Raw genomic sequence first — 25,216 nt, forward strand, 5'->3', positions numbered from 1 at the left:
CCTTGCAAATGTCCAGAACCTAGACAACGCCATCTATTAAAAACTGAACAGTTCGGCCTGTGCTGAGCATAGCCGAAAGACGTACGGAAGAATTGGAACATTCAAAACGGCGTTGTTATTGCAGTTTTGCGTACGTACGCTGAGGCTGTGGATGTCTTATGATGTGCTTGTACCATATCTCAGCGGACGATTGTTGATTGTAGGGTTTAACGCGCCGACGCAACGCAGGCGATGAGTCGCGCCGCAGTGGAGGGCTCCGGATTAATTTTGACCACCTGGGAATCTTTAACGTGCGCCGAAATCTCGTACACACTGGCGTTTTTTGCTTTTCGCCTCCATCAGAAAAGCGGCCGCCGCGGCCGGGAATCGAACCCGCGTCCTCGTGCTCAGCAGCGCAACGCCTTTGTCGCTGTGCCACCGCGGCGGGTATTTCAGCAGACGAGGGTTTCGTTCATCATTACATACATTCATTTTTGACCGGTTGTGCGAGTAAAAGATACCCCATCACTTCCCTTACTACATATAGTTGTATTTCGTAAGGTCTGCTGTGATGAGTCCCGCTGTGAATTGCGGTTTAACTTGCATGAGCCAGAGTGCAGGGTCTGCTGTCCAAAAGCAGCCAGCTTACCTCGAAAGAACACTGGCGGTAAGAGAGCGGGAAGGGGGGGGGGGGGGGGGCGTCAGCTGTGTGCGTGTAATTCGTATCGACGTTATGTATGTATATTGAAAGCTACATGCTTGCCGGCACGGCACTAAATTCGCACTCTTTGTACAGGGTACACTTCTCCTATCTGGTTACCAATTTTTTCTTCTCGTTGGTGTCAGCCACCTAGTACGTTCCTCCAGGTAAATGTTTTTTTTAATTCAGGATATTAATCAGTGCGCCCCAATTAAGACTCCCGTCCGTACACGTGTAATTAGCCGTGCTGTACGTGCAACACAGTCGCACTACATCGCCAGGGCCTTGAACCTGAAGGAGGCGCGGCGCAGAAAACTCGCACGAGAGGGGGCGCATGGCGGCACGACTGCTCACAGGGCCGCCAGAGAAAGAGGAAGAGGGTCAGACAGAAACGGAAAGGCGACGTCATGCCGAGAAGATATCGAAATGAAAGGCGGAAGCGAGCGCTTAGTAGCGAGTTCTCAGCTTTCGAAGCGTACATTGCATCCTCATCGCTCAATGACTATAGGCGGCGTAAAATAGCTGTATGTCAATCGGCTGGGATGGTTTGTCCCGTTGGGCACACAACCGGCCCTGTTTCCCTGTAAAAGATGCGAGTCAACGTACCCTGTACGGTTCGGACTTTCATTCGGAACCGCATGGTGCTTAGGAACCTTGGCACCGTCCTGATTTTCGGTGCCAAGTATTTTGTGGATTTTCGCCAAGTAGTGGATTTTCGCCACTACCGTATGCGACATTTACGTGTATTACCATTTGTCTTTGCTATTGAAAAACATCACCGTCTTCAAATTTCGTAGTCTCACCAGCCCAGCAGCAGGCGTATCTTGGAAGTTCCCTTGCAAGCAAGTTCGAACTGTCAGGCAAGCGGAGCCCAGCCTTGAAGCATCCGGAACAGAAGTTCAGAAGTGAACGCTGAGAGGTACAATCTGGTTCTTTCGAGCGCGCTGCGAATCACAACGCAGAGCAGCGATTCCAGCCGTGTAAATAAGAGTCGCGTGTAAGTCGTAAGAGTCGTAAATAAGAGTCCCCTTGTGTGTCGACGGAACACAGACGAGTCGAGTTCGCGATGAATCCTTTGCAAAAATACTGGTAATTTTGTTTTGGGCTAATGAGCTCTTGCTAGATATGTTTCAACGCAAACATGCCCCATTTCATGTGATTATCAACGATATAACTTCTCATCCGTGTTAACATGGTCACAGCCGACAAAGAATAAACCTTCAGTGTTGCAGTGAAAGACGTCCGCTGTTAATTCGTGTAATTAATGGTTAAGAGTCTGAGTGGGTCAAACTTCGATTTGGACCTCCGACGACATAATAATCGAGGGTAAGTATGTGTTGAGAAAAAGAAGCAAAATGACACGCATGCTCAGTCTAGCGTAAGTACCCCTACGCTGCGAAGGCAATTCTTCGATTCATTTTTTTTTGCACTTACACAGACACACGTTATACGCTTGAAAGCACAGTAACGAAGCACCGTGAATGAGCTTCCCATCTCCCAAAAGAAAGCGAAAAAGACGGAACGAAAAAGGGAAAGGCGGGGGCGGAAGTGGAGAAACGACTCCTCGGTCTAGGAAAAAAAAAAAAAAAAGGGGACGACCGCGGGGGAGAAAGCAAGACCAAGAATGAGCACTCGAGTAAACGCTCAAGGGCGGGGGTACACCAAAATAAGCAACGCCGGCAGCAGCAGCAGCAGCTCGGCGCATGCGTGCGACCAAGGGTTGAATCAAGCCGGTCGGAATCTACGCGATTTACGCGCGCACGCTCTCACGGAGTGCGTATGCGTACTCCGTCGCGCCTCCCACGTCAACTTCCGGGCATCCACCCTTTCTCTTTCATGGCTGCGCTGCGCCGGCACTTGTTTGTTTATTACGTAGTCGCCTTGGCCTATGCCTGCCTCCCTTGTGAAGTTATAGTTGTTTGGCCCCCGCGCACTCTTCTGCATTCCTTTTTCTCAGATGTTCCTACTCCTTTCTTTTTTTCTTTTTTTTTTTCTTGCCCGCGTGCGTCCTCCGTGTGAGCGCGCCGGGTCATGAGCCCTTGTGGTAGTACACACCCTATTTAGGAGCGTAACCCGACGCCCTGAGCCGCGGAACCGTACTCAGCGGCGGCGGAGGAAGGGCGGAAGGTCGGGGGAGCGAATGGTGTAGGTAAGCGTACGGCAAGAAAGTAGGGTTACTCGTTCATCGTGTGAGGCAGAGCGAAAAGAAAAAAAAAATAAAGGACGGTGCCAGGAAAGCAGTGAATAATGGGCCGTAAACGGACACTCAAAATGCAACCGCAATTAAGTTTTCGCGGGGCGAACGCAGCTTCCGAGCGAGGTGTGTTTGATGACGAGTGACGAGCGCGCCATCTCTGCGATAAAACGTGCTCTTCTTATGACGCCGTGAGTGCCTGGAGAAGCGGATGACGTCGTAAGCCCCGGCAGCCATTTTTCTTCGTCGCGCCACACTTGGGAAAAAAAAAAAAAGAAAGCGAAGCCCGGAGGCTGAGAAGGCCGAGCTATAACCGAGGTACCCGGAGACTTCGTGCTTGAATATGCGAGCACAAGGAGAAAAGTTGTTTTCGAGGCTGGTTTGCATTGGGGTAGGGTGGGGTCGGACAGCGCCACCCACCCCGACAGGATAGCCACACCATGGGTGTTCTCCCAACACCCATGGGTGTTCTCCCAAGCTCAAAATTTGGGAAGGGGCAAGCAGAAATATCCAGCACCAAACCGTAACATTTCAGACTCAGTGGTTCTTGACGCTGGGTTTTACTTTCAGCAAAATATTTTGAAGCGTCACCATTTCACATGCCTCGAACCTCGTGGCATGCGAAATATTGAACGAGTTTTTTTTTTTTTTAATAAGGATAAGCCAAATGGCTTCAATATCTCTGGAACCTATGGTTGAGTAACTTGTTACAGGCGAAAACCTCAACGTGAAGTGTGCTCAACAATGATAAGGGCGCAGTAATACTTCTCAGAACGCTGAGGAAGCGTATAATCAGTGGCGTTGCTAGGGGCGGGGCTGAACGGTTCACACGAGGATACAATGCGATGAAACAATGGTGAGCGAATACTTCGTGGCGCGTGGATAACAAGCCCTCCCATTCTATTTTATAATTTACCAGGGACCATAATAGTGCGGATGTAGGTACTAGTTTCGTTTAGCATTGTCGCGATTTTAACTTCCATGCGGTCTATAGCATGCAATAACTCTGCATTACGGATGACCCGGGATGTAAGGCGGGGCCGTTACTATTTCACTTAGGTCTTTCCGAGTGTACGTGCTTTCCCGAAGTATACCCAGAACATGGGCCCGCGTGGCCCGCTTTCAACCTTTCGTCGCTTAAATAGGCGGGAATGACAAGAGGAAACTTTGCCCTCGTGTTACGTCAAAGTCAATTGTTGGCGACGACAGGTTTTATGGCCCAGAATGCAGGTATGTTGCAATTGAAAGCTTTTGGTTGGTAAGACAAGGTTAATTGAGTCCTCCGAGGTCTTCGAGGTGGAATTGTAGCCCAACTACGGGTCGTTCCGCTGCTGGGTGGCTTGGTCTGACTCCGCCGAGATACGTGAAAAATTTGCGGATACAATGCACAGATGAGAATCGACGTAACGTAAACTTTCATCGTGATATGCCTGGGCTGAAATGAACTTGCATTGGCATTTTTGAGAGTTTTATTGCGCTTGCCGTAGTTGCTGATTTTTAATAACGGTGAGCAGTGGCGAAGGCGACGAGAAATATAAGACGTAACGAGAAACGTACAACGTCTCAATCTTTCCAGTGATAATCCACCAGCTTCAAGGGCAGAGAACTGACGGGGAATTCTTCGGGCGCTTTAGCACGAAAGTGTTTTATTTCCGGATACACGAACATTTCACTGACGTCATATCCGTCACGGAAGTGACGCCAGTACAACGAAGCAAGCGGCCTGTAAAGGGTGCACCCCTGCAGAAAGGGTCTTTTTGTGGGGAAGCAACCTTTAGTACTAAAGAGTACGGCACACTTAGGGCTGTTTGTTTTTGGGTTTTATATTTCAATGCAAAAGCCGCGATACCCCAAGATTTCACTGACGGCGTATCCGTCACGGAAATGACGCCAGTGCACCTTTGCCAAAGCGACCCGCCAGCAAGACGTCGCTCGCCAAGCCCCCCCACAAGACAGCCGTTGACCCGAAAATTATGCTCAGCTGCCGATTTCCTTGCGCATTTCACTTGCGTGTTTTATTGATTCCTATGACAGAGGAATCAACCACAGTTTTTTTTTTTATCTGCGCTAACTCTTCAAATGTACCAGTTTGCTTAAATTCGGGCTGCCTTCAAGGTGGGAACACGTAAATATTTCTCGCTCCGAAATTAAGCCCCGGCAGCCGTCTAACGAAAAACACCCTCCATCTGCGGGTGATGTTTGCGTGGTGTACTAGTACCAACTATTTCAGCGAAAGTATTTCAATTCGGCGGACAGAAAAAAATACTACCAACCAGGTGAAACCAAAGCAGCTGCCAATGCCTCCCTCTCAAACTACTGGCAGGTCTACCGGAAGCTAGCACATGCCACTAATTTAATATGTGAAGTGTTATCTATTTTGGTGACAGGCTAGTAGATACGTTACACATATGTAAACTGATATGTACAAGCTGACGACAGGTCGGCTCGGTTGCCGAGGGCAAGCGTGCGCGAGTAACACCATAGCAAGAGTAGGTCGGAACAAAGTTCACCGCGACCGCGCAGTAGAAAGAATGATCTCTACAATATCGCGCTACAATCCCGACTCTACAATCTCCACAATCCCGAGCTAAAACTACACAAAAATTAACTGACACAGCCGCTGGGTTAAAAGACCAAGCGCTGGGAGACCACCACGCCGACATTACAAACGCAAACAACTCGGGTTGCGCCACGGTAGCACGGCTGCAACTGGTTGCTGATGGCAATACCCGGTATCGCACAACGACAAATCAGCGCTGCGATCTGAGAATCGAGGGAAAATCGACGGAGCGTTCTTAATGCGTACGCTCGTATGCGTTTGCCTCGTGCATGCTTCGGGCTCATTGCGACGACAACGGGATATTTGTCATGCGGCCGCCCGCTGTCACGGTTCGCTTTGTGGAGAAACCCCTCCACGGCTGCTGCGAGGTCCGCGCCAGACGTCGGCTCGACCACCGTCGGCTGGCTGCGGCGCCGCACGCGTGAATGAGAACGAGAGCGCGTATCGACGCCGCTCGGCGGGGGAGCTGACCGCTTTCTTGCGGCATGCATGCATTTTAATGGCGCCGGAGTGGTGATCGTGTGGGGCGGACGGGGGCAATGGGCCACTTGGGCGCGCGGCCCATCCATTACCAAACCAAGCGTTATTACGCGCACGCGCTCGTGGCGTACGACCTCCGGTGGCCGAGGGGGACCTGTCGCAGTCACTCGCTACCGAACACCCCGCAATAACTACCGGCGCCTACCTGGTCAGCGACTCGGCTCTGAAGACAAAAAACATCCAGACCATGTAGCTGACCCTCTCTCTCCCTTTGTAGGCAGGGGAGGGAATCTAAGTCGGGGTAAGGGCGTGCAAAGTGTCATTCGTTATATATGCCTACGACTACACGCAGCCATGCGTGAAGTCCGGCGTCAATCCATTGTATGAACCGCTAAACAGTTAAGGCTTCCATAATCACTTCCTTTCCCGCTGTGTTGTCGCTCCCGTGCGCGCTGTCGAAGGAGTTGGCATTGATGGTTTGGAACCGTTGTGTTGAGGCGAAAGTAATTTTCTCGTACGCTTGCCGACATGCAAGTGGAAATAAATGCGAAGACAAATCTTGCGCTCATAAATTGTTAAAGGAGTAACTTACTTGACCATGTTTTGAAAGCAAAAGCGAGAACGCACGAAACAATAAGAGAGAGTCAAGTTTTGAAATGAGATCTAGAGAAGTTATGCAAATATAAAGCACACGTTCGAGCTGCAACCGATGATTTGTAGGAAACAAGAACGTGACAAAATTTCATTCGAGAAAATTATTTGTTTCTTCACCAGCATGGGCGCTAACCTTGCCCAATTGTGCTACGATCTGCCGGTAACTGCTGAAGCGATATAGAAGACGTTGTCGTATTTGGGCCGTTTGCGTCGCCTATCTTTGTTTCTTCACTTATTGTGAACATGCATGAAAGGGTACAGACTTACCCAGAGCTGTTGCCAAATGGTATATGCGTCGCTCCAGCCTCTCCCACCTGTTTTACTGCAGAAAAAAAAAGAAGAAAAGAAAGGCGGTGAGGGAGCAACCAACTAAACAAAACTTGATCGATGACTCGACATAGAGCACGATGTTGCTAGCAGCTTTGTTGGATGCACACTTCAAACCAAGCCAAATGGAAGCAGAAAACATCGGTGTTATGAATATTTACAAATTCTGGCAAGAAAACGGGTGTCTTGGCCGGCAATTTCGCATATAAAATAGGTGAAAGCGGTACTCAATTAACATGCGTGGAGACTAGTCGCTGGCGAAAGTTGGCACGTTTTAGTCTTCTAGGCGCGCTGTATAGTTACCGACGCTTGTAAGCTCTGTCTTTACGCTCCGTTTGCGTGCCCTACGGCTGTAAATTGAACCTATAATGGACTTCGGCAAGACGTTTAAACCTGGCCACGCTATACGGAGGTCCCTTAAGTAGAGGTTTTACGCATGGCAACCGAGGTCAAGATTCATAATCACTATGTAAAGCTCAGTGGCTGCCAAGTACCAGGAAATCACGCAACACTATAGGCTGTCCCGTAAAACCTCCTCTTCACCACACAAATCGCTACCGAGAGATCAGGAAAGGTTACTGCGTGCCCTGCAGGTCAACACCTTCCCGCATCCCACCAGACTACACCTCTTTGACCGGACACACGTTTCTCCCCTTTGCCGCTTCTGTGGAGAGCCTGGGACTCTCAGACACATAGTGGGCGGCTGCGACAAGTCCACCCTAGAACCCCCTAACATCCACCTTTCCACAGAGCTTTGGGAGAGAACCTTGGCCAGCTCCGGCCTCGAAGATCAGCTGCGCCTGATCGAAAGGGCTGTCGACGCGGCCCGAGCTCAAGGCACCCTGGAATGAGGACGCCTCTCTCAAGCATTTTCTGGATTAATTAAAGTTTATTCTCTCTCTCTCTCTCTCACCGGCAATGTCTCAGCTGATGCAGCTGCCCGGACAGGCCATGACAGTGAAAGGACCATCTTGCTTCCGCTTGCAAGGACTGATGCCGCTAGGCTGCTTCGTCAGTTCGCGCGGAGGACCTCCATTACCCAATGGAATACACCGGACTTTGTGCACCCGCGCCTCCACAACCAGGACCCTCTACTACAGCGTCGTCTTCCGTGTGGGCTGACTCGATCACAGTCTACTTTACTTTGTAGGCTGTGGTTGGGAGTGGCCTTCACGAAAGCCTACTCCTTCCTCATCGGGATGGCCAGTAGTGCTCACTGCGACGCCTGCGAGGTTGAAGAGACAATCGACCATGTGCTTTGTTGTTGCCCCGAGTATTAATCGGAAAGACGCGTTTTGGCAGCCGAGCTCAGAAGATTGGACAATCAACAGTTCAAGCTAGAGACTATTCTAGGGCAAAGACCCCTACAATCGACTTCGCAGAAGGCAACAAAAGCCCTTCTGCGTTTTATGAAGGACACAGGTTTAGCTGAGAGGCTCTAGTGCCCACGAAGGGACTAAAGTGTGTGCGCGACCCCGCTCCTATCCCCCCTTTTTCGCCTGCCATCTCTTTTATCCCCTGAACACCCCTTCCCCAGTGCCGAGTAGCAATCCGGGCTCTAAGCGTGGATAACCTCTCGGCCTTTCCTTTCGCTTTTCTCCTCCTCCTCCTCCTTTAATTATTAACGACTCGGTTAGGACTACAAGCTTTTCTATTCACTTGCGACTCCTCGTTGACTATTTCGAGAAAAAAATAAAAAACTAGATGACGCGATAAAATGCGAAAATCAAGAATGAGGCGAACAGAAGGAAGGCAGCGCATAGCGCTGTGTGGTGTCCTCATTCTGTTCGTCCTGTGCTTGTTTTGCGCCTTTTATCCCATAGGGTCAAAAGACCAACTGTCCCCTCAGATCGCTCTGATGAAAAGCGAGAAGACTTGAATATACCTGACCATCGTTTCAGTCAGACATCCAACATTCCATGGATGACGAAAACAGCATACAGAAAAAGTTGGCGCAGCTTGGCCTAGTGGTGCAAGGCTGGAGAAACAGACAGCAGTGTTGGCAGCCCCTCTGCCTTTGTTGGAGACCCGGCTGTTTCCCCTCGCATTTCCGAACTTGCAGCTGAAAGTTCTGCATGAATGGCAGGCCCGGATCATTTTGTACAAAGGCTTTCACATCTCTCCCAAAGTGGACCGGGTTGGCACGCGCTAGGACCGGCGGCAATTGGCTTCGCGAACTTAGCGCCTGTAGCGCGAACTCGGCGTCTGTGCTCCCCAATTCAGGCGCGAACGCACATGAACTGGCGGGTAGACGAGCACGCGAGAGATCACGCCACGAACGCTGGTCCCAGTGTTATCGAAGGTCGAGCTGGCCGACGCCGGTCGCTCCTCACGAGGCGTACACTCACGTCCACACACTCGATATTTTTCTCGGTATTTTTTTTGCGAGCTCCTCACTCGGCGCAACCCACGCGCAAGCCTGGACGACGCCGGGAGCCCTTCACGAGGCGCACGCTCACGCGCGCTCCGGCTGAGTTTTCTGGGAACGCTCGACGGTGTAACTAAAACTTCAACAAGCACTCCTGTTAAAAATCATGTAAACATTAGATTCTATGAAGGGGGAAGCAAAGGTGACGCAAATTTGAAGAAAAATACGAGCTCATTTATTCTCTTGATCGGTGCCCATCGCGACGAAAAGTATGCAAAAACATTTGGCGAATTGTCTTTCTTATTTTATATACATTCGTGGATGGCTACCGGCACCCCGGTGAGCAGGCCAGACACGCGTGAAGTTTTGACGTGCCTGCCATCCGGCAGAAACTAAGCACTCGAAATGTACCCGCTACCACGGGAGACCGGAAGCGCTTGGAAAGACGATAAAGACCGGGCGGTGCGAGCGTAGACATGGCCAACGCCGGCAGCACAGCAGCAAATATTTTAGAATCATTTACAGCTATATAAAGCATGTGCGAACCCAAGAAAAATCAAGCAAGTACGCAATCAAACACTGACACACAAACGCGTTGCGCTGTGGAATGCCTCCCGCTGAGAGAACGACAGGCGGTATCGCGGTGAACGGGAACTTAATCTTCGTAGCTTTTGTGTGTGTTATTGGGCGAAGTTGGTCTACCGCAGCATTTACGTTTAATTAACTGGACCTACGTTGCCTGTCGCAATCGTATTGAGTCCTACCGTCCTGGAAGCACATAGTATTCGCGATGATTACATAATAACCGCGATGAGCAGAGATATACGGTCGATTTAAACTTGACTCGCGTTGAACAAAACGCGCTCATTCACACGAATTAGAAAATACGAACACGAAGCAAGACACACACTTGACTGTGTCAATCACTTTACCGAATCGGCCGCGCAGCCCCCCCCCCCTCTCCCTTTCTTAATTTTGTCGTGTTCGTATATCGTAACTTGTCAGGTAATCTTGTTTCAACAGGTTACAGTACACCAACTCCCCATACACCAAGGTTCACTTTCAGTGTTTAATACACTTTGTACAATAAACGATTCTCTCCGTCTAGAAGCTGGGCTCAAGGGTTAGTCATCACTCGGGGCTAACCGTAGACGTCCCTAAGTCTATAGTCAACACAACACAAGGAACAGCATTAAATTAATTTGCTTGGCCTCGGATTTCGAATATTTCAGAAAAATTTATTTACTTTGCAACACCTCCCGCGTTAAGGTGCCACAAGCCCTTCCACTCTTCCTCCTTCCTACTGGTCAGCAAGAGGTTCGCGCATGCGCGATTCCCATCCGGTGCTCCCGAACCGAAGCAACGAGGTAAACGGCACGAGTGCAACGCTAACTCGTCGTATATTGCGTGCTTATGAGCCTGCCCCCCGGGACCATTGCACCGGCTAAAACACAAGCGGTGCGCTCCTGTGGAAACTGCGTTATCCCGTGTCACGCAACAGCGCACGATCGATGAAGACAATCGCCGCATCCATCCCCGCACGCGGCCAAGTAGCGCTGGCAAAGGCGCGCGAGCGCGCGACCGACCAATCACGCCGGTTCGTTCCGGACTTTCGTGTAATTGCCGCAATTTACCGCCAACGGGACGAGAAAACTTCCGAGTCGTGCACCGTGCACTTTGAATCCATCGTGGCGCGTAACGTCCGCGCGAGACTCCACCTCTCCGCTGGAGACCTGTGCACGCTCGGGTCATATATGAGCCCCATACGTCATCCGCGAGTTTCTTTTGTATGTGCGCGCGTTTTAGGCTTAGTTGTTTCCCGCGGTTTCCTTCTCTCCTCACTTTCCTTCACAAAAGGCAGCTTCCCGAGCTTCAATTTGATCGGGCATTCTGTATGTAAGAGAACAACTTGATTGCTCACTCATAAACGACATGCGACTAACACTTCCAATGCAACCAAGCCCTCGGGAGGCGCTGCGGTATCGAAACGCAAAGCTAACCGTCGCAAACACGGGAAGGGTGCGGGAGGGATAGCGAAGATCAAAGGGAACAGAAAGGCCAGCCGGTCAAGCGAAGCAAGCAAGCAACAATGGTCAGCCAGCTCGAGCGCGTGCGCGCCTCCATTATCCATTTATATGGCCACGCGCGTATACATCCACGTGTCTTGACGCGGGTCGTAACGCATACGCTCCGTCTCCCTCTACTCCTCCTGCTCCGTCGTGCGCGCGCTGGTTGCGAGGGAAGCCATTAATGCGATCCGCACGCGGCCACAAATCACGTATGTAAATCCCGCACTGGGAGAAACGCACAAAAGGCGAGCGAAAGGGGGGGAAGAGAAACAGGAAACGACTAACAGCGCGGGGGAGTTAAGCAGGAACACAAGCGGACAAACACAAAGCCTCGACGACGACACGACGGAGGCTGGACGCAGATGAGCTACGTTGTCGGGGGACTGGAAGGGGGCAAGGACTGTGGAGATGCTTCGCAAACAGGATGCCGCCTTGATGAAGACGCTAATTGAGTTAATCGCTCTTGGGAAAAGAAACGCCCGAGCTTCGCGCGTGCAAAACCTGCATGCAGGGCTGCAGTAATAGACGCATGGCGCCAGAGCAGTGCGGAACGGTGGACGGAGCTACCCAAGCTGAAACCTATTCGACAAGAAGAGACGTCCTGCGTTTCCTGCGGTTAGTTAACACTGATACAGAGTCGGCTCAGAAAGCAACCGGGAAGTCCGTAATTCGGACTTTCAGAAGAATAGACCTTGAAATTATCTGGCTGCGAGTGAGGAATTCTTCAGATGAAGTCTTTTTATTTGTCAGGCGAGCTTAAATTACTTCCTATCCAGGGTACATTGTACCAGCGCAAAAACAGGACATAGGAGGAAGAAAACCACAGGACGAACGCTCGACTAACCACCATCAGTGCCATGCTCAGTCACAAATACGTCAACTACGGCTACCGAACTTGCAGCTCTGAGGGTGGCTTTCGCTCATTCCATCAAGCAACCCGCACGAGAGTGGGCCATCTTCCCATACTCAACGGCTGCCCTTCAATGTCTAGCGTCTTTTCCAAAAGACCAGCTTGTGTCTGACATGCACGTTTTACACCTCCAAGCTCTACAAGCGCACCATCAAATCGCAGTTCAGCGGATTCCAGCCCATTGTGGGATACCTGGCAATGTGAAGGCGGACATTGCTGCATCCGTTGCGCGTAACCATCGTGCATAGGCAATATCCCTATCATTCACCAGGAAAGATGCATCCGTCCTTGCATTAAGCGTGGCATTGGAACATGCAGCGCGCAGCCTGGGATGACGTATCACGTCATTACGCGCCGCTATCTTCCATTGATCCAAACTGCAAATTCAAAATGCCACCAGGACTCTCCAAGCGGGTAGAAGCAATTCTACACCGCATGTGAGTGGCGGCGTGGCTCGCAAGCGAGCCACGTCGCCACTCTGCTTTTACTATGATGTGGGAGAAACCCTCCAGCACCTGCTCTGTGAATGTGCTTGATTCAGTGCTCAAAAAGTGTCCCTCGCAGTGTCTTTCTGACAGCCGCTTTCCGTGGACATTCAGCTAAAGGACGTTTTAGGACCGTGGGAATGTCCCAAGCGACGCTGCGCGTACGTGTGTTTTTGTAAAAATCTCGGTTGAAGTCTAGCGTTCGTCCGATGGTTTTTTTTTTTCCTATTATGTCCCGTCCTTGCGCTAGTACAATCTACCCGGTGTCCTCAAACCAACTAGCCCAGCTTTCCGTCTTGAATTTGTCACTTTCGATCCTTAGGGTACAGCATATGCTAGGACCTTTTACTAATACCTCCATAAAGACATATAAAACGCTATATACCAAGCCTCTCGAGCCGGCTTCACTCTTATACACAATTCTGGGCTGAAAAAAAGTATCTTTCAGTTCAATATAATGTGTATGATTTGGAAATAAGAAGGCTTTGGGGTTTTTGTAATATACACCCATGAAACCCCGTGTATACCAATTCAACGCCATATAACGGACCCCTTTAGAGCCGGCTTCACTAATTCACACAGATGCATTGCTGGGATGACATTTGTTGGGTCAATGTGAAGAGTTTGATATTAAATTATGTTTGTTCAAGTGCATTTTAATAAATAGCTCCATAAGACCCTATGTATCCCTAAAAACACTACATCAGTAAAGTCGGCTTCACAACTATACACAAGGGCGTTACGGGGAAGACATTTCAGGCGGCAAGAAAAAGGGGTTTTATTAAGGTATGAGGTCCCTAGTGCGTTTTATCATTGACCTATTTCGTGTGCGGTGAAAGTGTCACCCATCAAGCGTTACAGACGAACAGACTGGTTTTCTCACTGAGTCCGCATAGAAGTACTAAAGCATCCAGTCCATAATAAAATGACCGATGTCGCCTGTAGCACCACACGTTCCACACAGAGGTGAAGCGATAATGTTCAGCTTGTGGAGCCACGCCGGTGTCCGCGCTGAGTTGGTCCGGATGCGGAACAGTAGGGTTGCCTCTGTCCTCTTCATTCCTTTTGTGACACAAGGTCGATGTTGTGGTCGCCAAAGAGAGCATGCGGAGGAGCGGTCAGCTTTGTTTAAAGAACTGCGAAGGATGGCCGCTCCGCATGCCTCTTTGAACGATTTAATTTTCCCGGAAGGCCATTGGATCACGAGGAGGGACATCTTTCGTTTGATCCTGCAATTTTTACGTGTCACAAGCCTCAGCGAGTCATGGTGAACTCCCGCGCATAGCGGTAAAAAGGTGCTGATCGGGTGAGCAATTGCCGGCATACCACGCAAGGCTAGGTCCACCCGTCAATAAACATCACCACCACCACCACTACTAAAGCATCCAAAAACTCCCCAAAGATGCACGAGCACCGGCGAAGGGGTCTTTGCGAGTAAGTTTGAAATTGTGCGAGGAGGGCGACACAAGAACGGCAGTTTCAAAGGTATAGCTGTTGCTGAAAATTAAAGGTGAATTTATTGATGATTGATTGTGGGGTTTAACGCGCCGGCGCTACAGAAACGATGAGGCGCGCCTTAGAGGAGGGCTCCGTATTAAGTTGGCCACCTGGTCATCTTCAACGTGCGCCAGAATCTCGACCAGACGAGCGTTTTCGCTAAAATTAACGGCCAATCTGCTACAAATTCGTTATAGGTGCGTAAGAACAAATTTGTTTCCAGAGCTTCATTAATACACCTTGGTTTGCGTATGTTGCTTCTCGTGTTCTGCTGAGACAACTTATTCTGCTTTGGATGCTTTTTTTAAGACAACATTGCTTACTTTTGATGCCCCAACCCTTTGCGATGGCTCAGTGGCTATGGCGTTGTGCTACTGAGCCCAAGAACGCGGGTTCGATTCCCGGCTGCGGCAGCCGCTTTTCTGATGGAGGCGAAAAGCGAAAACGCCCGTGTGTTCGAGACTTCGGAGCACGTTAAAGATCTCCAAATGGTCAAAATTAATCTGGAGCCCTCTACTACGGCGCGCCTCATCGCCTGTGTAGCGTCGGCGAGTGAAACCTCATAATCAATCAACTTTTGATGCCCGCTCGCTCAACGCGCCGACACGAGACTACGCTCCCAACGCCACGCGACGTCATCTTTTTGCACACGGTGCGCTTACGCTCCGAGGCCCGCGCGCCAGTTTTGCGCTGCTGACGACGCGCTGCCCACTGCGCAGGTGTGACTGCCCGCTCCGGAGAGATAACCGCTTCTGCGCTTCAACAAACCCCGATCCGGCCGGCTTGGTCCTCTTGGCTCAGGGGCGTAGCCATCACATCCCCTATCCTAAAGCTTTACTCCGGTGACAGGTGCAAATCACAGCTCGGCAGCTGTTGAGGTTATGGTTGCCGTCGTAAAATATAGACAGTTATCAGGAAAAATTCTTCCGGCATATAAACATTACGCACGTACGAGTGATGGAAAGGGTTTCCCATTAGATACCGTTAGCTCCAACTTCTAACTCTTTTTTTTTTTCTCGGTTTTTCAGCAAAGACAAGCTTGCCTATTAGAGGAGGAGCGATCATTGCCACTAGAGTGGAGGTCTCGAAAATTTATTTTCAGATACAGATGACCATGATGAATAAATATTATTGGTTTGGTTTACAAAATGAACTGCAAGGCTCGTTACTGACAGTCATTATCTTTTGGATATTTTGTACCCAAGAGAGAACCGTGGCTAATTTCAAGCCGCAGGGCGCCTTTCTCAGCAGCGGCAGTTTTGACTGTCATCCTCTGTTCACCATTGGCAACACTGTAATTAGGGCTTGCGGCCAACGTTATTAGCGCTGCGGAATCTAGATAGATCAAACAAAAGCCCCAACTCTGCTGAGTTGCGGCAAATAATAGGTGTGGCCCCGCAGCAAACAATTATCCGGTATAAGGTCGTCCGCAGAAACGCCTGACCCCCGCTGCTTATGCCCCTTATGGCCGGCCCGTGCCAAGAAGGCTTTGTTTCATTTGGTCGTCCGGGCTAAATGAGCCGGGCATTATGTCATCGATTACCTGTATCGATACTCCCCTGGAGGGGTGAGCTACGTCTATAGTGGCGCTCACCGGACTAACGCTTCTCCAGAGAATGCATGGAGACAGCGTGCCAAAATGGCCGCAAATTTGAGTCTGGGTTGATTTTCTTTTAATTATTAACCCTACGGAGGTAATTACTCTTAGGCCAGGGCTGGCTTCGGAAGCCATCGATAATTACCGGCTTCCCTGCCGCATCGCTTGGGGTAAGCCGTCATTATGTGGCACTAGCTTCCGCAAGGTTTACGCTCTTTCTAATGCTATGGCCGCGGGGTTGCCAAAGTAGTAACGTTCGGTGTGCCTTTTGTATGACCAAGGCGCCTATACTAGAAGCACCGGTAGCGCATCTCCGAGCAATAAAGCTGCAATTAAAACCCGGCATACTACATTGAATGCGCACGCACGCACGCACGCACGCACGCACGCACGCACGCACGCACGCACCCCCATCCAGACACACTGTGTATAGATAGTTTACATTTGTGTGGATGATGTAAAACCTTACGCAGACAAGCTTTTATGAGTGGGGTTAGCGGTTTTTTTTTTTTTGCGCTTTAGAATTTAAAAGACACTTCGTATAACCCGGTGCAATACATGCTGATGTGAAAATTTCACATGTGATATCATGACTGGGCATTCGCAGGTGACGCGAACAGCCGATGGACCCTCAAGGTATAAATGTATTTCTTGAATAACCAATTCGTTTTGACTCATTTCGGCTATTTCAATTAATAAGGTGACCCTAAACACAATATTCAAGTTTTTTTTTATTGAAATGATCGCCACTTCGAAACAGCAATCATGTTGATTTTGATGCAAACTTCAAAATTATGCAAATAAAAAGGAAGACAGATGAAAGCTCAGAGACTTTCTCGCACTGCATATGCATGAGGTGACAAGGACTAGTTTGAGGGATCGGCGACAACCGATACAAGATAGAGCCAATTAACACCATTGTGCGATTTTAGTGGTGCCGATGACTTTTATTTATTTTTTGCCACAGTTGGAATTCCAACGTGGAGAAACACAGAGCAGACCTTCGATTATCAGTGCCGCACTCATGGCAGATTGTTAATGTTAATGAAAATGTTAATGTCCACAACGCCAAATACACGATTTATGCCGATGACACTGGCTTATTTCTTGCAGCAAACTGAATTGTGCACTAAATATGGCTTACAAATCAACGTCGATACCAAAGTCGATAAAACTGCAAGAATACATTTCTGCAAGAATACATCTTGTGCATGGCTTATGCCTTACAAATCAACGTCGATACCAAGGTCAATAAAACTTCAAGAATACATTTCTGCAAGAATACATCTTCGTTGAAACCTACATACGTAGAGTTCAAATAAAACGAAAGGAATTTAAAAAATAGTCTGCACTGATACCACTGCTATTTCGGAAGGCCAATTTGTCATTGTCAACCTTAATACACTCTTCTACTGCCACCAAAAGATGGTTTTGATAGTGTTGACAAGGTGGTTATGTTGATAATGTTGATAAGATAATGTTGATAAGATGACTGAGTGCAATGGTAAAATTTTTTTTTTCGCTCGAGCCTGGCGCTTGCCTGTTCTTTACCTTCGTTTTTCTTTCTAGATTTTTGTTTTGATTATCACTTTGTTGTTTTAGGATATGGTTCAGTTATCAGATATTTAAATAATCGGCTTTTGTTGGTTAGGTCACGTTATGTTAAATTAAGTTAGAAAGAACGAAGTAGTGACAGGCGCAGAGTTGCTAAAAAAACAAGAAAACACCACAGCCGTATTTCGCTTTAAATGAGTGTTACAGCGCCGTCCGCTCTAAATACAGCGCTTTTTTGGTACCGCGTGCCCTAGAAGCAGTTTTGTTTTGACACTCCGCAAATATGGTTATAGCCTTATTGACCTCAGCCGTTTCCCATCTCATGCCCACGCACGAAATAAGTGTTTTTCATAACGTATGAACCTCGAACTTTATATCTAGCAACGACTCGTATTTTTTGTGGCCCCTCGTTCCAACTGAGGGTAATGAATCAAATCTTGGCGAATTATTTTTTCTTATTTTTTCGGTCTTCTGCACACTATAATAACATAAAACTTCGAAGTTAAACCCCTAAATTTGATTCGTATCAGAAAAAGAAAGGAATATTGCAGGCATGCACGTACAAACGCACAAAAATGTGAATGCGGATTGATTATTGCTAAAGGCATTTTATGTCCAAAAGGGGAGTACAAAAATGAATCTGACGTAGCTGACAGCATGCTATTACTGTATAACAACTCTCAGAACGCGAAGTAATTACGAAGTGCTTATTGTATGCTGGAAATCTTGGGATCTGAGACGCCCTAAGAGATAATGACGCCGTTTGTATGCATCTCAGTGAGGGCTGCTCGAATCTAGTTTGCGCCAGCGTGCAAAAAATCTGCGTCAGAAAAATAAATAACAAAAAGAAAGCGAGCTACCGCGCAAAAAAGAGTTGCTTTTCAACGACTAATCAGACAGCAACGTTAACCAACGTAGTAACCGATTGCTCGTGGTACGTTAATCGATCCATCGAGAAGACCTAAAGAATTATCAATCAAAAACTGAAAAATGACACATCGTCGAGCAACTTAAGCAGCGTACAGAACGCGCGCAATTAATGGGCAAATTGCACGTAGTTTACCTCAACACAAACTGTCCTTTTTTTTTTTCTCCCCTCCACGTTACCTGCACAGCCGATAGAACCAGAAAGTCGCCTCGCGATCGTGACCCGGACCACACACGCTTCAAAGGCCACCCCGTCCCGTGTCGAGCTTAATCTACTTTTCCTGTCCGCGCTGGCCGGCGTTCTGTGCTTACTCGATGGCCTCCTTCGACACACCATTTGTCAAGTTACAGCCCTTTACGTTGTGCACACGCGGCGCTTGATTTTCGATGTTCCTTGTTCCTTCCTTCCCGCGCACGTAGGCAGGCATACAGATATCTAACGACAATCGTGGTTGTCCCCACGAGGCCAGAGGGTTGTTGTTCCTTCCAAGACAACGGACGATGACACGGCGGGCGTCTCAGGCTGCATTATTCATGAGAGAGCTGCCCAGGGGAGGGGGCCTTCTTTTATAGCGCGATGCGGCGACCACGATTCGAAAGAATGGCGTCGTTTGCCTAGCAAGAATCTGCCGAAGTGGTGGTTGTGTGGTCAGTTAGCCGGACGCCTCTGAGGTAATAGATAAGCCTGCGCATACGCCAATCATCCCACTTTTTTCACATCGGATTATTGGCCCGCTCCACCACGTGCCACTGACGTCGCTGCATTTCGGTTATGCAGAGGAAAGGAGAATTCTTGTTTTGTTACGACTGTGATGATGCTATAGCGAGGCCTCCTTATCGCCTTAAGGGCTGTTGTTGCTGAGACGCCTGGTTCCACACGGCGGGAAGAACTGGTTCCTCTTCCTACGTGACGCCACGGCGGTAGCACTTAGGACGGCAGCGGTATCGGCGATGGGTGTGTACCGCCGCGCCATGCGCGATCGGCCTTTGTTTACGGTTTACCGGAGACGATCCGAGAGGCAGCTGGTCGAAAGAGACGGTACGCGATGTACCGCCTTGTGCGATCATCGTCCCAACCAGCACTTCGATTCGGACTAATCAGCGACGAAGAAGAAAAATAGTTGTCTTAAATTACCGTACAGGAAGGTGTCAGTCAGCGCGGGAGATCTTCATTTAGAAGCGAGAGACGATGACACTTCCCCCCGTATAGTTACCGGCGCGGGGGGGAAGAACTGGATGTGATGAGGAGACACCCACGGAGTAAAACTTCCGACCAAAATCCAACCGGCTCCTGTAGTCTCTACTCTGTACCAAGGGGCTAGTTATTAAGATGCAGCCATTTAGGCAGGGTCAGGGAATAAACGTGCGTTAAGGACATATTAGTAGAAATTAAGAAGAAGAAATGGGCATGGGCAGGGCATGTAATGCGAAGGCAAGATAATTGTTGGTCATTCAAGGTAATAAAGTGGATCCCTAGAGACCTAGATTCCTAGGGGGCGGTCGGGGATTCGTAAAGATCCCTAGGGGCGGCAGAAAGTTAGATGGCCAGATGAGATCAAGAAGTTTGTGGGAATAAGTTGGTCGCAGTTAGCACAGGACCGGAGTAATTGGAGATTAATGGGAGAGGCCTTTGTCCTGCAGTGGGCGTAGACAAGCTGCTGCTGATTATTGTTTAACCGGTGTGTGAAGAAGAAAAGGTGTTACTAAGAGGGGTGACGCGCACGCACTTATATTCCTTTTGTCAGGGACTATAGTCATTCAAGTAAGCCGACATAGCTGAGGAAACGGAAAAGAGCTTTGCATGTTGTCCTCTATGAAAGCGCTGGTGGTGACCAATGCCCCACGATAGTGTTAACCGTGAAATTCCGATCCCTCAATCAGCCAGCTCGGTGGAGAGCACGCTCCTCTCCGGAGAATATTGGGGGCAACGACTACAAAGCACATGCTCGATTGTCATTGAAGCCCCACAGGCACAGCAGCGGTCACTTCTGACCCCACCGAAGTAGGCTTTTCTGAAGATTCCACAATTGCCTATTTTTAATCAAGCTGCAGGTAGAACCAGGCAGATGCACCATTACGATTCTTTAGCCAACGCTCGCAGCGATAAGTTTCGATATGTCCTTTGCCCTTGAAGGCTTTCGTCTGCTATGCCAGTAAGTATTTTGACCCAGAAACGAAGTAAACAGTGGTTACACAAGAACAACAATACCCACGACAGAAAGTGTACAACTTTCGCAGGCGCGCGCCGGAGGCAAGCAACAGGAAAGACCCTGCAGCCTTGTCGGAAAACTCGGCAATAATGTAGCAAGCACAAGTATACGGTGTGCGTACGAGCTTGTGCGGGCCGGTGTTGTCGCGAATAATGGCCGTTACACGGCAGGAAAAGAACGCGACACCAATCCAAGGACAGGGTGCGGCCAGCAACGCGACAACTTTCCTTCGGGATGTCTCAAGCCCACCGCAAGTCCCAGCTGCGCTACTAGATTGCATGCAAAGGGGAAAATGCGCGATGTGGAGCTATAGCATGCATATTATGTACGTTACCACGCATATTAGTAGTCTCTTAACTTTCTTCTTGCTTTTGCAAAACACGTGTTCAAAACACACAACAAGAATGTCCCTTCATAAGCAAAATGTGAATGAAGATTTCCATCAACCATTTCGAACGGAACAAACAATGGCACCAAGTAAGCAAAGGTCGACTTAAAAACCTCATCATAAAGTATTTAAAGTCGAATCGTATGTGCCCACCCTGTCGTCTTTCGTCACAGTCTCGCACGCTACGCGCTGCTTTCTGCTATTCCAGAAATGAAATGATACGTACGCCACTGATTGCGGCGATTGTTGAGTGAAGTTTGAGAGCACGTTCTGAAAGTTTTCGCCCGACGGAACGATCGCTTCGACGGAGTACGTTTAGTTCGTGAGCTACGAAACGGGCTTAGCCCGAAATTTCGCCAGCAAGCAGGGTATCAGAAAAATCAAATTTCGCCCGTGCCATGCGTTACACTACACGTGCTTTGGCTGTCTGAAAAACGATGCCAACGTAAACACATTTGAATGACTAATTAGGCGTCACTTTCCGTCTGCACACACCATCCGAGTAGCCAGACTCGCGCGATGAAACCGAAACAGACGAACCAGAAAATAACGTTCTTTTTATTGGCCCTTGCAAGGGCCAACTTTTTGAGATACCGGAAGAGCGAATTTTCGAGTAGAGAAGAAACGCAATTAACAACACCAGTATACTTAAAGTACTAAAAGATAACTTCCAACTTTTGCGTCACTTTCAAGGCCGGTAGTTTACGAGGGAGCTCCAACTAACTCAGTTATGTTCGGAATAAAACCTGCCAATCGGGGCATTCAGCAACTCCCAAGTAAAGCGCCCATAAGCGCAAGCCCACACGATCCAAAAAAAAAAAAAGAACTTCGAACGCAGCAATAGCCGAGATTGGATAATGTAGACTTGATTGCACCCTTTTTATGAGCGGTAGCAAGCCACTGCTGCCGACATGAAAAACACAAGGAAGGAAGCTATCGCGCTGTTCGAGCGGCGTCGACGGCGCGACCGGACTGAGTAAGAAAACAGGCCCATTGGAAGCGCTTCCTCTCTATGAAGCTTTTTATCCCACGGAATAACCCACCAGGTAGCGAACGTCCGGTAATTCGCGAGGAGTGCGGACAGTCAACGAACAGCTCTAGAAGAAAGCGGGGCCCATAAACTTGTGAACATTACCTGGCAAAAAAAGAGAAAATAAAAATAAAACGGAACAGAAGGACGAGTAGTATCATGCGGTAAAGCTGAATTCGATCCGAACGGTGGCTGACAAATCACTGCAAGCAAAATGAGGAGAGAAAGAGCGGGCTTTTCGAAACGCGTCGGTGGGCGTTCCGATAATTACGTCCATTGATGGGCAAGCTGTAGGACGCTTCCCAGCCACCTCGCCTTTAACCAAGCGTATACCGAAACGACAAAAAAGAAATAGCGAGGAACAGGTGAACGGTGCAGGCTCACTCCACCGAGAGACGTCGTTAGCGCCGCTTCGCAATCAGCCCCCGCCTCAATATGCATGTAGGGCTGCAGAATCAAGAAGCGCGCAGCGCGGAACACGCAGCGAGAGACCCGGCTAATAGAGACAGCCTGTTTGCTCTTCCAATAGTTGGAGATTTATTTCTGTCCGCACGCCGTTTACGCGTCGTTCGGCGCGCGAATGCGTCCGCGCCATTTGCAATGAGCTGTGTTTACGGTGGGGCCCCGCGAGATGCCTTATAACGGCTTTATTTATTTGTCTATCTCTCTCTCGCTCGCTCGCAAGCAGTATAGCTGCTTTGAGCTGAAGCAACAGCAGGTCCCTGCTGCCAGATTCGCGAGAAGACGGGAGAGGATTTGCGAATTAGCCTCAAAGTACCATCCCCATCAAGAGTTCATGCCTGGTTTCATCTTTATCTCGGATGAGGTAGCCCGGAGACAAGAAGTAGCGTTTTTTTATTACCATAAAAAAAGCGAAAGAACGTGAATAGCTGCGCATCATTGAACAAGGAAGGACTCTCTGGACGAGGCATGAACGACAGGACATCGAAATACAGAGCACAGTGTGCGATGCCACTGCAATAATTACTCGGACATTAGTTCGTAGTCTTCCCGAGCGCCATCCCTTACGCGTGGGAAAGTTGGTTGACGCCGCGAAGTTCTGCAGCATTTAACACATTAGCATGGGCGTAAAAAATACTCAGGGCACGCATCAAATGTTTTTTTTTTTAATTTTTTTTCTAGAACGCAACCATAGGCACAAAAAAATTACCAGATTTTATTTTTACAGCATTTTATACAAGGTATAGCACAGCCAACTCTTCACTATACAAAAAATAAAGCGTAGAAGCAGTATTTGCTCAGCCATCATGGCGGCTGAAAAAGAAGGCCCCAAGACTACCCTCTGCACCTCCCCCTCCCCCCCCCCCCCCCCCCCCCCCATATGTCTTTTTCAACCTTACTGCCGGTACTGACTTGGCGGCCACAGGTTGAAAACGGTCAGGCTTCAAGGATGTTGTAAGACTAATTGTTTCGACACATCCTGAGTGAAAAGAACAACACAAAAGCAAATAGTTTTAGAAATATATTTGATCATAAAAACACCGGCATTTCCCCGCAGTCCTGTAAGACATAATTTAAAGCATGCCAGTTTTATCTTGTGTAGTGAGTCCGCGCTACCCTCAGCAAGTTAGCACGCGCATGGGAATTGATTGAAGCTTAATTTGCATTTTTCAGTGTTTATTTCGCCACAGGGCGTAGATAAGGCAGTATGAGTTGATGACGAAAATGTTCGTTTCGCGGATGAAGTCTAGGAGAGAACGATGACGGGGCACATGTATCCAAGAGTTGTATGCGGATGTGTCGTCTACGTGGAGGCCCGTCGCCGCAAGATGCCGCAGTCTCGTCGTTCGTACATAGTTTAAGCGAACACACGAAAGTGGGACGCCTGATAAAGAAATTGCAAAAAAATAACATGTTACGTATAATGTTTTGCGGACTTAACAGCATCTGTAAGAACCCACACAACATGAAAACGTCGTAAGCACGAGGAATGCGCCCTGAAACAAAACTCGCAGTACACTTTTTTTGTCACGTGACTTATTCGCATCAGATCTACTATGCATCCTCCAACCAGAGTAACAACAAGCGGACGTTTCGCGCGCTGAAAGAAATGAAACAGACGGAACTCGGGGAAAAAAACACAGGTGCACTTGGTCAGAGCGAGCATGTAATGAACATCGGGCACCGACAACTGCGCGGCGATCGGTCTCCATACACAACGCGCGCCTACAATGCCGCCAGCGACGTTCGCACGCTCCGATATCGCCCCGAATCAGATCAGTTTGATCTCCAACAGCCGCAGCGCATACACACCCTGCAGCCAAAATCTCCTTGAAGCGAGCAAGCTGCTAGCAGCTGTACCAGAGAAAATACAAAGAAAAAAAAAAACGGAATGATGCTGTGTACGGAAAAGCGTGATGATGAGGAGGAAAAGGGGAGAGGGGGAGATGGGGGAGGAGATGAAATGGGGTTTTTGTTCTCTCGCACGATCAAAACTACGCGCCCGGCTGCAGAGGATGCGACGACCATCATGAACGCGTGCTCATCGGGTATTATTATCGGCTCTGTGTGCTCTGTCGCCACATGGTGCGACACCACAGACACGCGCACACGCGGCGGAAGAAGACCGAGAGAGCGTGTAGAGTGGCGCCTCCCAGGGGAGGCACAGCGCAAGCGCACAAAGGCGTAGCGGCGGCGGCCTGTTCGCGCTCACGTAACCGGAGCGCGCGCGCGATGAGGATTGGAGTGCCGGTCGGTCGCTAGTATCCAGCGGGAGGCGGCCGCGCGGGGCTCGATCAAAGCGAGCCGCTCCGGGAAGCGTGAATGATGCGGAGCAGATTGGAAATGGACGCTCGAGATCGGAAGGGATGAAGATGGGGATGGGGAGAAGGTTTTTTTCTCGCCAGCGTCTTTCGGCGCGACTTTACTTTTTTTTTTTTGCCTTTGTTGTGTTAAGGATGGCTTTCCCTTTGGATTTCTCAATCGAGTCCGCAATCTGAGTCCTCACGGCTTTCTTTTTTTATTGCGCCTGATATCATTTGTCACACCGGTTGGGCGACAAGTGTTGCCGCCTTCTTCCGACGGCTGAGTGCGAAAGCGGGCCGAATTAGACCCTGGAGATGCGTTTTTGAGGCACGAGGGGTGCTAGCAATGTTGAAATGTCGCACTCTACAGCTCGTGCGACAGCGAAACGCTTCTAATTGCACAAAAAATGAAAGAATAATAGCAGTAGACGCTTTCTATACATGAACTAGGCGGCCTTTGTTGTTCATTTGATAATAAATGTCGTTGCATGACTCCTAATTGTTATATTATGAAGAAAGATT

General features: G+C 49.1%; 1 protein-coding gene across 6 annotated transcripts in view; it reads right to left on the reverse strand.

Annotated features, from left to right (window-relative positions):
• Positions 1–25,216, reverse strand: part of LOC144175082 (uncharacterized) — a 793,144-nt gene that overhangs the window by 545,466 nt on the left and 222,462 nt on the right. For 4 of the 6 annotated variants that reach the window (XM_077704130.1, XM_077704127.1, XM_077704133.1 and 1 more), the window contains exon 3: positions 6,835–6,889. The exons of 1 other annotated variant lie outside the window; for it this stretch is intronic. The gene's annotated coding sequence lies outside the window, so the exon portion shown is untranslated. The remainder of the gene's footprint in view (positions 1–6,834; positions 6,890–25,216) is intronic. One more of the 6 variants, XM_077704128.1, reaches the window with a different exon arrangement.

The sequence above is a fragment of the Haemaphysalis longicornis genome, unplaced genomic scaffold (genome assembly GCF_048455015.1).
Source record: "Haemaphysalis longicornis isolate Haplotype H1 unplaced genomic scaffold, Haemaphysalis longicornis Haplotype H1 scaffold_3, whole genome shotgun sequence".
Classification (NCBI taxonomy): domain Eukaryota; kingdom Metazoa; phylum Arthropoda; class Arachnida; order Ixodida; family Ixodidae; genus Haemaphysalis; species Haemaphysalis longicornis.